Genomic DNA, 12,622 nt, shown 5'->3' on the forward strand with positions numbered 1-12,622 from the left:
TATTGTTCTCCCATTTGCGCCTAGGTCTTCCTAATGGTAGTTTTCCGATTGGTCTTTCAGTTAAGACTTTGAAAGCGTTCCTAATTTCTTCCATCGTGGCTACATGACCTGCCCACCTAGGCCTCCTAGATTTGATGACCCTAACAATGTTTGGTAAACCGTACAAATTATGTAGTTCCTCGTTATGAAGTTTCCGCCATTCCCCACTCTCGTTCTTCTTGGGTCCGAATATTCGTCTTAGGATCTTGTTCTCAAATACTTTCAGTCTATGCTCTTCTCTCACAGTAAGCGACCATGTTTCGCAACCATACAGAACAACAGGCATGATTATCGTTTTATATATTTTAAGCTTTAAATTCCTCGACATAATTCGCGACGAGAAGAGATTTTGAACTGAATAATAAGACGAATTCCCTGCTTTTAGTGGACATTTAATTTCTTCGTGAATATCGTTTTCGTCTGTTAATATTGATCCTAGATATTTGAAAGTATCCACTTTATCAAAAGTATTATTCGACATTTTAACGCATCCAAAATTTCCTGTATTACAATCCCGAGAAACTTCTATGTAGGGGAGAGTTCCCCATATCGCACCCGGTTCTACATTGCACCACCCCTAGTTTAAAAAGAACCGTAGTACTAACAAGCCATCTAATAGTTAAATTAAGTACTTAGACATATTTCCAAAATTACAGAGTAAAGTGACGACGTTCAGTAAGTTATGTGTGTGTGCAGTTGCAGTACAATATAACTGGAGTATTCCTTACTAATTTTCGGGGTATTTCACAGTAGAATAGGGATTAAGGTAAGAGAATTAGCTTATGTTTCAATAAGTAATAATAAACAAAAAAGATGTATTACACCTCATCTTAATTTAACATAAACAAAATAATGCGATACTCCATGGAAATGATGATTTGTTTTACCCATATGCATTACTGTAAAATTTGCGTGCATTCTCATGGCGGTACGATTTTGGCTTCACATGGTGCAATTTGGGAAACTTGTTGCGTAAATCGCATATCGCAGGCTTCTAAAATATCATCGCTTTTATCATGATAATGATAAGATATCATTATGAAATCACTGTAAAAGAATTGGAAAACTACAAAGTTCAATACGATCAAAGAAATCATTTTAAATTTCTTCAAAAGTTTCGAATTAAAACAATTTATGTAAAAAGTGGTGCGATTTTGGCTACTCTCCCCTATTTAGTACATAAATTTTGCCTAAAAGTTTTAAATTTTTTTCGGAGAGGGGATCGGACTTCTCTAAATACGCCCCTATTATCTGGAAACACAAATAGACGTGGACACAAAAGAATTTTCGTCTTAAATGCCCATGGTGATTTCCCCGTTGGAATAGTTAACGGTTTAAAAACCCTATAAAGCAGAATTCACTCGTTACCCGTTCAAAACGGGATTTTCCCATAATCATCATCTGCATGACACTCGTTTTCATGCTGTGCTTACATACATTCGAGTGTCATTGTATTATGATTATTATCTTCCATAATCGAAATAACAGAACTGAAACGTGATTTTACTTACTTTCACTTTAACTTAATTCATTTCGGAATTTGATTTAAATCAACGATTTTTATTTAAAAAAATCAAGTGATTTAAATCTTGATTAAAATCGTGATTTAAATCAGACTGATTTAAATCAATCCACCCTGGTTGACGGAATAATAAAAACTAAAATTTATGTGGAAAGAAAGTTCTGTTAACATCTGATTCAACAGAGAAAGGAACGCAGATATTGTAAAATATTTTACAAGACATTATTGAGTATGTACTTTTTATAATAGTGAATATACGTATACTTTTTATAATAGTTGAGGTCATAATGAAAGGGAAATTGTTATATTTGAATGAACAGAGGAAGGACGTAAATATTGTTTTTCTCGAGATTTCTTCATAGTTTCTTATTAAAATACTAACGAACATATCCTCATTTGATTGTCCTAACAAACCAACATATGTTGATAGTAAAGTAGTTTAGATTGATCAAGCTTCTGGGCATTCAGAATTTAATGTCCCCCTTCCTTACGAAATCCTGGCTAAACGAACCAACATATATTTCAGTAAAATAGTTTAGAATGATCGAGCCCCTGGTATGATGACCACAGTACTTCATGTCACGGACCCCCCCTTCAGGAAATCCTGGCTACGTGCCTGACAGCATTGTTATTTCGTGATTTTATTTCTTTATGTAAATATGTACTGTATTCTTAATATTTTATTAAACATATCTAAACTCATTCCTTTTGGATATATATATTACAGGCATCGTTTCCAGAAACCTTGAAACCTCAAGGACCAACCCTGTTCTATACTGCCGAGTCCAAAATGCTGTGGAAAGGAAATGGAGAAACAGCTGAGATATAGAAGAGGCCTCCCTGCTGCTTTTATGTATTTATTACGTTAAGAATTTATTATACCCAACTTGGTTTGGACAGTTCTGGGACGTTGACACGTGACAAAGAAATATTAAACGCAGCGTACTGAAGGAACCATATAAAACACTAAAAATTATAACAAAAACAACTGTAAGAATAACAATTAAACAATAGCAATAAACTTGTTTTTGTATCACTTGAATTATGTTCCTGTACATCAAGTATTTTTAGCACTTCATTTTAAAATAATAATGTTTATTTATTATTTAATAAGATTATATAATGTAGCAGCAAAAATTGTGAACAATAATGCTAAAACATCAAATTTGCATTATCAGTGCCCCCCTCCCCCAAATCCAACAAAGCAGTCTGGTCCTTGGTTGTTCTTGAAATTTTTCGCGTAGCTTCCGGATCTGCTTTATTCAATTTGGGATGCTTTAATCGGTGTGAGTCCGCACGCGCAAACTGAAGTATTCTTTCTTCATTCCTAATCCACAGTTTGAAGAAGAATATGTGGCATTTTGCCCCAAGCAAAAGAAAATAACAGCTGAGCAAAGAAAATAAGTTTTATTAAAAACTAAAACTTAAATTTTAATGAAAGGTATTTGCATTGCTCAGCTGTTATGTTGTTTTATTTGGGTTGATAAAAGCAGAGCTTCGATGTCGAAAATATCATCGATGGCATTTTTAAGTATTTTCATTATTTTCATCAGAAAACTCGTAACTTAAACATCCTTCAGGAAAGACTAAACGTCGAAAAGGTACTTCAATATTTGCCCACAGTTACGAGGACTTTGTATATTTGTGGCAGCATAGAAAGCATCACTAAGGGAAAAGGAAGTCGCAGTTCTGTATGGCATCCAATCTTAGAGGAAAAAAAATGTGATTGTTCGTTCACTAAAGGTGAGATGCTTTCCGAAGGTGATGTTTGATGGATAATATCACACTGATATTCATTCTTTTGCAGAATACCTCTTATAAGAGTTTCATATTCTTCCGGAAGGACAGATTCTCCATTTTTTATTCAGGAGGCGCGTCCTTCCTGTAGGACGAATGCCCGTACTTTATTATTAATATAAAATGTATTCAAACATTTCAAATCAAATAAATATTTGTGTTTAAAACAGGGTTGGCTGGTTTAAACCAAGGTAGTTTAAACCAGCTGGTTTTTTCAAAAAAACCAACTGGTTTAAACCAAAAAACGAAAAATGTTCGTAAAAGTGTAAGTGTTTGTAAAATCTTGATGAACACACATTTGTGGGTTATCACGTTTCACTCCCGTATATTATTCGTATTATATTCAGACCTAAATTCCCCATTCATTACTCAAAAAGATTATACTACAAAAGCAACTTTTTTATTTATAAGTTTATAAATGTTTGTTCTGTGATTTTTTGTAGTTATTATTGTTGTGTAATTGCAATCAAAGAAAAATTCTAAATATTGTTTCGTTTCAATGTTTACTATTGATAAAATACATCGAAATGCCGTACTTTTGTGTGTGTGGGGGGAGGGGTCATACAGACCCCACGAGAGGCATTTAATGAAATGAGAAGTATCTTTGGTATATATTTATGTATAAATGAGTCTGAGCCAAAGTGGACTCAAATAATTCGTATCTTTATACACTTTTCTTACTGATATGCAAATTAAGTCGTAGTATTTCTTTATTTTCGACCAATAAAAGTCGTTGTTAACTAACTTGAACTAAATTAGTTCTTCTGTACTCCGTAGTACTTGGAAATTGTCCATATGTAATTCTGTATAATGGTTTCATTTGTGCAACTGTGTATCTTTTTGTCCTTCTGAAATGACTCTTGACAGTTATATTAAGAAGCATGTAAAGATCAGTACAACGTATTTTTATCAAGATCCATTCGTGAGTGAGTCGGCAGACGTATAGCATTTGTGACCAATTAGTCCTGGTTCCGAGTTCAAATGGAGGGCAATTTCTCTCGGATGTAACTCGAGAAGCGGTTTTTATTCCGCTTTAAGCTTATGTGACTCCTTCCAGCATAACCCAGTTGTTGCATAATAACATCAAGGCGAAACAAACTTATTTCTGTCCATATATGGTATGAATATATAGAGCAAATTATTTAAACCAATTAAACCTGGTTTAAACCAAAAAAAACCTGGTTTAAACCAAAAAAAAACGGTTTTTTTGGTTTTTTTAATAAAAACCATGGTTTTTGCCAACCCTGGTTTAAAATAAGGAACAATACAAGGAGCAATAAAGAACAAAGTACAAGGTATATTCATGTATGATGCGATACAAGCTAAGTCAAAGTTAGAGCCACCCTGATTACTGAATATTCTGAAGTGAAAGAGGTATAACTGTAAATTGGTTTAGATGGATGCGAGAAATTTCTAGCAGTATAATGTGTTCTGTAGGCCATTTTGGAGGCAGCCCTGTTGGATTTGTCTGAAAATAATCTTAAATTGAAAAAGAAGCCCACCTCATTTTGTGCTAGTATTTCATGAGAACTTCATTGAAAAAGAAAGTTTTTCATTATTACTGTTTATATAACCAGTTTCATGTTGTTCCCAATTTCAGTATCATTTATAAAGTCATCGCTGAAAAGCAGCAGGGTACAAATACTGAAAATCTGACTTCGCCTTTGAATTTCTATTGAAATCTAGGCTTAAAGGTGATGCATCACATGACCCTTGTTTCCATTAAGTTTTTTTTAATAGATTAAACCAATATTTCTACTTGTGAAATGGGCAACAGACTCACGTTACGAAAGTTTTCCCGCGCCCACCTAAGTTTTATACAAAACCATCATTTTTTTTAAAAGCATATTTACGTTAATCAGAGTGATTGCGACTTTCAATGTTGACTGGAAAGTGCTTAGATTACAACCTATAATAGCAAATGTTCTTAAGTGTTGTAATCTAGATATTAACTGAGTCACCTTGTGTTTATCAATGAAACAGGTGCCGTAGAAATGAAATGAAATCTTTGAGTTTTACGTTCCACGATTATGCTGGCTAGGTTAAAGAAGACGGCGATGATGATAAATGAATGAAATGGTAGAATGACGAAAGTGGGAGGAAATGGGAGAATCCCGAGGAAACCCACGCACACGGTGTTTGTCCACCACCAAGTTCACTTGGCGCGAGCTGGAGTCGAACCAGGGACCCCATGCACCAGAGCTGAACGCTCTACCACTGAGCTACTGCAGCTCCATGTAATAGGCACAGTCAGAAACAATATTAACTTAAGTATAGGCTGAAGGTATATGAAATTATAGCTCCAACCTATACTTAATATTGTTTCTGACTGTACATGTACCCATGAAATTAGGTTTTGTACCCATGAAAAATATTTGTACCTAAGAAGTCACAGGTATATTGTACCTGCTACCTCTTGGGTACCACGTACCTGCTAAATTCATGGGTACTAAACGGCTGTTTTGTACCTCTGAAATAGTGGGTACTGTATTTAGAGTGTATGTAAAAAAACGATGATGCTGTCCTATTTTATGAGTTTAAATTTGCTAAATTTACGAAAGAAGTATGTAATATATTTCTCGGGTTCTGTAAGATTACAGGGGACCAAAACTACGTAAAAACACAATGTTTATAGGTGGAATGAGTTCATGTTGCGGAAAGATAATTGATATTGATATGTGAGTAATTTGTGAACTAAGTAGACTGGAAATGCCCTGTGCGGAATGGAAAATTTTCCAATTACTATTTGCTATTAATTAGAATGGACAAATACAACGTGCATTGCGGCGCTCTAACCCGACTTCGCTTGCTAGCGCTCGCTCGTCAATATTTATTTATTGATAAAAATAATGGCCATTACCGGCATCTATGGCCTTAAGCACGTTACACTGGAGGGATGACATCCTCGGCGAGCACACAATCACGGTACGGGGGAGGGATATAAGGAACGGATAAGGAAAGAAGCGGCCTGAGGCCTGTAAATTAGATACTATCCCGGCATTTACCTGGTGTGAATGAGGAAATCACAGGAAAAACCTCATTTAGGATAACTAGCCTGAAAAAGCTGTTACACCTTTTCGACCGACCGACCCTGCCGGAAATCGAGCCCAGGACAAAACGCGAGAGCATTAGCGACTACTCATGCTCAGCAATTCTACCTGAAACTCTTTAGTTAGTGGTATGTTTGGCTTTGGGTAGATTAATCTCAAAAACATTTTAAGAAAAGAGCAATGATTTTCAACAAAAAATGCTATCTCCCCGTAATCCGACATATGGCTTGTTTTCAAAGCACATACTGAGAAAAAAAATTGTAGGTAGCGTACTTAAAACGGTAGGTTACATGCGTAAATCCTGTAGTTTTTGGACTTAACGTACAGCAAACGTATAACTGAAAACGCATGTTTTATAATATTTTCCGTATAAGTGTTCCATCTATACGTACTTTCCGTATGAAATAATATAGGCGGCCAGGATCTCACATACAAATCGACGCAGAATGTCCATAGTAGAATAGAATATAGCTGCAGAATGTAACACAGGTGATGTTACATTCTGTAGTAGGAAAACTGTTAGATGTCAGAAATCATGCAATGGCATGATGTAACATCTAAGGGCAGTGAGTATGTAACATATGCTCCATACTGATTTCTGTAGTAAGCAAGAAGATTTCGTATATTTGTACAATATACCGCTGTCCGGAGAACGGATTTTTCTTAGTGTGCAGTTCATAAGCAAGGGCGGCCATGTTGTGGTTTCCAGAGGGGAAGGGGGGCAAGTATAAGCGACGTTTCATATATTGCTGTAAGTAATGTAAAAAGTCTATTGGGTTTTCAATATTCCAAAGTACAATTTTCTCTTAGGGGGCGGGCGCCCCACCTTGCCCCCCTGATGGGCGGCCTTGTTCACAAGTAATGCATTTATGTGGGTGCTGAACCTGTGGATTCAGTTTTTCTTCATAAATCTATTAAATGTTGTGAGTATAATCCATAACGCCCACAGATATAGGCGGGAATTCATGTCACTTAATGACCTTCCCATTTTAAGGCAGTAATAAATGCGAAAATTGTCGACAAGTGATTCGCCTACTTTGATTTTGCGAATAGTTCGTACTATGTGCGACTATGTCCATGCGGCGTCTAGGGTATGGTCGACGTCGATAAGCTAATAAAACGAAATACTTCAAAAGTTGAACCAGTGGGTGCGTAAACGTAAAACTCGTGTAGCTTAGGTATAGGCTGCATAATTACTTTATTACATCAGTGTTAATGTGCATCGTTAAATTGGGATTGAGCAGTTTCCGCAGTTCAGATCAACAATACGTGGGCACATTCATATTACTTTGAAACTCACATTTCTTGATGAAAATAGTGTCATCACGGCTTCTGGACTGTACATGTGTTGGCGCAAGCCAGTGATCAACCAGGAACAGGTAAAATTCAGGGGCGCTACCAGAGATAATTGTTCAAAAATTACATTAAAAAAAAATAGTAGTAGTAAGGCAGTAGTAGTAGGGTAGTAGTTTAGTAGCAGCCAGGCCCGCAATAAGAGGGGTGCTAAGGGGGCCAGGTCCCCCCAAACTTTTTTAAGGGCAATCCAGACTTCAATACAAAATTTTATTATTAATACAAAAAACACAATTTAGATATTTATAAGATAATTTTAATGACTTGGCCCCCCGTAACATATTCACAGCCCTCCCAAACCTCTGTAGCTGATTTCGGCCCTGGTAAAATAACAGGCTAGTAGCAGCTGTAGTAGTAGTTGAGTAGTAGTAGTAATAATAGTATACTAGTAGTAGTAGAGTAGCAGTAGTTCGGGTTAGGTTAGGGTAGGTTCAGGCAGCGAAATAGTCATATTTCAAGTTCCTTGTACATTAGTTTGCAGCCCTGGAATAACGCCCTTATGGAGAGTTTCATAGAAATGAAAGCAATATCTTATTGCTGTATCTATGTTCACAGATGACTTACATATTCTGCGCCTTCATAAATTCCCTAAACATTTGTCTTTTGTTCTGAATTAACACCTTTTATCTGTAAATTGTAATTTTAAAAATGTCCACGTATTCTTAATCACGTTTCTGCCACTCCAAACCACTTACTAAACCTACAAGAGTTCATTTGGGGCTAAAAGAAATTGATATATCATGAATGTCAGTACACATAAAATAGAACATAACTGAGGAAACTTGATACACGAATCAGTGCGCAGCACGAAATGAGATTTTTTTAAAAAAACCCGGCGTTCTTCCCGCCTTTGATGGGACAAGCCGCAATTATTTACGCATTATTCGGTGCATTGTTGGTGTATAATCTTGTTCGTTTGTTGAATGTAAAACGCAACTCACACAACCGCTTTAACAACATAATGTGTTTTTTGTCCACCAGTACACGAACAAATCCCAGGTGTGTCTTAAATTATAATCCACCTTAGCATATTATCTCAGCCGTAATGCTGTCAACAGAGCTGTCTTGCTTATGGATATACTTGCTTATGCATGAAGTGCTCCAGGGTAGTGACGACATTAAGTGACGTCATGTCCTGTTGCTCTGGTTATGTCAACTTAAGAACTCCTACGTTCGATAGGTAGCACACAGGATCGGGCAGCTCAACAGTTGTATAGGGTATTCCTCCAATACATGGGCAGTTCGGCAAATTCTTTGAACTTCCCCTGCTGGATTTTACAACAGTATCTCTTCCTCCCCTTATTTCTCTTTTGACCGCATTTGCGGGATTGCAATGTCACAGCACCCACTGTGTCTCGTGTCTCTTATCTCTTTCCCAATATAATCGCTAATTTGAAATAGATGTCAGGCCTCCATATTTTGCTATAATCGAGTATAATATATGTATAAGAAAACTATATATGTTGAACAACAATCTTCTAATCACTGACTAAAAGGATAGTGTTTGGAACTGTGGCAACTAAGTGCTCCACGTGGACTTGACGAGCGGTTGTCAAATGCTAGAAATGAGGGTTCTGGTTGGCCATTTAGTTATCAGGGGTGTTTTCCACGAGTTCCCGCGGACGATGACCTATTTATGGCACTAGCCTCCACACGTAGAAGGTGGCATCCTTTATATACAAACTGCACACGTATAGATGGAATACACAATACAACATTATGTTGTTTGAACGTCACCAATCACCACTCAGACAAATACCCTAAAGACATGGTAATAACCAGGGCCCGTATCTTGTTGACAAGTCAACTTTTTTCTGTTACGCACAGGGCAAGGCAACTTCAAATAAAAACGTTATCCGTCAACTCAAGGTTTTAAAAGTATATTGTTTTAGGGTCAACTTTTAGTCACTTTTTGCCGTTTTGAACTTTCAGGTCATTTTTTAATATTTTACGGTAGCTTTCAGGTCACTTATGGTCATTTTTGTCTTTTTCTTCTACATAAGGAAATTTTAAAATGAACACTGTTTACGGATTTGAAAAATACGAAGTTATCTCTTTTCCTACTTCCTGACTATTGGGTTGGAAAACTGCATTCATAAAAAGTTAATGAACACTAAGCTGCAGTTGGTTGACGAAAGTTGGGGGTTGGTAGGTGGTCAAACAGATGGATTATTGACCACAAAGGATGTGATCACGTGAATACCTAAAAATGGATTAGAAGACGTACAAAGATTTTAAACACGGTTTTTATCTATTATTCTCATGTACACAGTCTACACTTGCGAATTTCTATTCTTTAAGTGTGCTTCGTTAGTGATTTGACGCTTTCAGTACGTACAACGTCGTACAATGCACTAATCAATAGACTGCAACTAACTGAAACAGAACTTTTGAGAACGAGTGAAAAATGGTACTTAAAATCTAATAGATATTCAAAAAATGACAATGTTTAACGGAACAAACGTTTTAAAAAATCGCAAATTTTAAGGTCAATTTTTGTGAATTTTAGGGTCATTTTACAGGAATTTTAGTGTCATTTTATAGGTCACTTTTTAGAAAATTTTAGGTCAACAAGATCCGGGCTCTGGGTAATAACACTACGCGAGTTGCTTAGCAAAGTTCGACTTTGGTACCTTGGAATGTAATTTAATTCATTTAAATTAAATTATGGATGCAAATTTTTTTGTGCGTGTTAATGCCCAAATGTTAATCTTAAAATAAAAATCTCTTTACTAAGAATATTGCATAATAAGTCTTGGAACAACCAAACAATTGCATGGTTACTTTTCTGTCTCGTGCGTAACGGTGAGTCGACAAAGAAAACATAGTGTGAAGCTAATTAAATTCTATTTTCCAATTTAAAAAATATAATGCACAGTGAGTAGAATGAACGCAGAACATAAGTGATGGCATATAAAATGAAAATGCTGCCATAAAGCGCAGAGATGTCCAATGAAATTGAGGTTGTCAAATGAGCTTTTTGTCTGAGTCCCGTCCGTAACGCTTAATTTTGGCTTATAACTCAAATTTGGAATTGTTTTGTGTGTTTCATTGTATTTAACTATGCACTAATAATTTTCCCCCTAATTTTGACATACTTTTTATTTTATTTGAAAATACATTTTTGTTTAAAAAAAAGCAATTTTTGTGTACGAATATCCCTGCATAACGCTGAGAATCGCCCAACTGCCAACTAGGCATTTTAATTTGCCAACTTGTTCTGAAATTGGTAAATCTGGGACGAAACCCCACCTTGCCAAAAACCTAGACTAATTACATAATCTGCAATTGTGCCAACTGCAAGTCCGTAAAAGAATTGATAATTTACAACAACTGGGTAACTAAGAAAAATGCCAACTCGATCACAAGTCGGTGACTTTGGGAGGGGAGGTTCCCCCTTTCCTCCGTTAGCGACGCCCCTTGTCGTATGCAGTATGGATCCTACGCAGTGTGAATTCTACGCAGTCTCAGTAGTACGGAGTCCATGAAGGATATAGTATACATGAAGCTGCATCAGTTCCCGAAGGAGCAGGACGCTCATACTTTTAGGTATTATTCATTGAGTATGTACGAACTTAAAAAGGCGGTAACAAGGCGACTTTTATTTACTTTTCGACTGATAAAAAAATAAAAAAGAACGTACCTGTACTTTATATCCGCATGTGTAGTGCCCTTTACTTTATCTATGACTACGTGTGTGGGGAGGGGGTTAACGCATATCGCATGTCTTGTGCACATGGATACTCCTTACTATTGCACTACATAGAAAATTTATGGTATTTCACATACCACAAAAAAAAAAAAAAAAAAAAAACGCAGACCAGGGTGTTCTCAGGTATACTATTACCCAGGTTTTAAGCTGAATTTTTTTGTTCCTCCGCAGTTTGGATCCCACGCCGCATTCCCGCCACGGTACCCTTTTTTGTAAACGTACAATTCAGGTTTTCTTCTCTGTTGAAATACTCTTCAACACGAAAATATTATCTAATACAGTCATTTTCTTATGCACTCACTTCTTTTAACTATTTTAAACCATTTTATAATTGATTTTACATTAGTAGCCCTACATTAGGTAATAGTTAAGAACAGCTACTTCTCATCTCCCGTGCACGAGGATACATCTTACTGTTGCACTACCTGAACACCCTAAGTACAAGGGCAAGAACTCAGTCTATTACCTACTTTTTAACATCCTAGATAGTCAATGAATAATTCCTGAAAGTATGGCGTTTCGCGTCCTTCCCTAAATGGGAAGTACGGTTCCTTAACTATAACCGTTATTATATTCGAGTCTGACCAATTTTGTTTGTACCCACTGTCATAACATTATACCGGGTATCAAGGCTGACTAAAGCTTAAGAAAATAATTTAAATATATGTATTTCTACTAAGAACCCTACGTCTACTTTAAATTAACAGGACTAAAAATTTTACCTTTGTGGCATAAATCCAATCAAAATGCAGTCCACAATCTTTAAAACTGCTAGGTCCGCCACTTTGCAAAATAAAACATTAACACATTCTAAAAACCAAACTACCCTTGCACTTTTCATTCTTGTCCTGTCTTGTCGTAGACCATTATCGGTCAAATAGGTAGGTGCAGCGGCTCAATAGTCACATGTGCTACAAATGCAAAAATGGTCAAATGTATACCTCAAACAGAAGATGTATGATTCAAAAGCAAAATAGAATAAAATACAGGATACAATTAGGAGTCAATGTTCCATTAAGGGGGTCCAGTGCCTTTGACACCACTTCTTTCTATTGATTTTCGTTTGATTACATGATTCAACGTTATATTAGGTTAGGTTAGGTTAAGTTAGGTCAGGTTAGGTTAGGTTTGGTTTGGTTAGGTTAGCTT

The 12,622-nt window shown here is 36.2% G+C and overlaps 1 protein-coding gene across 4 annotated transcripts in view; it reads right to left on the bottom strand.

The window, feature by feature from the left end:
- Positions 1 to 12,351, bottom strand: part of Coq2 (ubiquinone biosynthesis protein COQ2, mitochondrial) — a 345,825-nt gene extending 333,474 nt beyond the window's left edge. For 2 of the 4 annotated variants that reach the window (XM_081738706.1, XM_081738710.1), the window contains exon 1: positions 12,196 to 12,350. The gene's annotated coding sequence lies outside the window, so the exon portion shown is untranslated. Of the gene's footprint in view, positions 1 to 12,195 lie in introns of all 4 variants that reach the window. The other 2 variants (XM_081738711.1, XM_081738712.1) reach the window with 2 other exon arrangements.
- Positions 12,352 to 12,622: the final 271 nt, after the last annotated feature.

This window comes from Thermobia domestica, chromosome 14 (genome assembly GCF_964235325.1).
Source record: "Thermobia domestica chromosome 14, izTheDome1.hap1.1, whole genome shotgun sequence".
NCBI lineage: Eukaryota > Metazoa > Arthropoda > Insecta > Zygentoma > Lepismatidae > Thermobia > Thermobia domestica.